Here is a 325-nt window from a genome sequence, read left to right as displayed (position 1 = left end):
CGAGATTTAATGGGTTATCCTGGTGTCAATTCTAGCCACCTTGAAATTATATTTCTAAAAATATTGTTACCTTAATTGTTTATTTATGAAATCTGGGTTGCCAACTTTTGTCTTTCATATGATTGTGTATAATTATGTGTATTTGTTTTATGTATGATGACATGATACTAAATAAATACTACTACTAAAGCTTTAGCGGACAGACAGACGGACAGGATAAAAACTATATACCATGAATCTTCGATTACTTGGACATACAAATTTTGTACTCGTCCCATATATGAGAATTTTGTATTTAGCGCCAAAAACTTGATGGAAATTCGAT

Source organism: Saccostrea cucullata, unplaced genomic scaffold (genome assembly GCF_032062105.1).
Source record: "Saccostrea cucullata isolate Sc308-1 unplaced genomic scaffold, CSIRO_AGI_Scuc_v1 ctg474, whole genome shotgun sequence".
NCBI lineage: Eukaryota > Metazoa > Mollusca > Bivalvia > Ostreida > Ostreidae > Saccostrea > Saccostrea cuccullata.
This window is presented reverse-complemented; position numbering follows the sequence as displayed.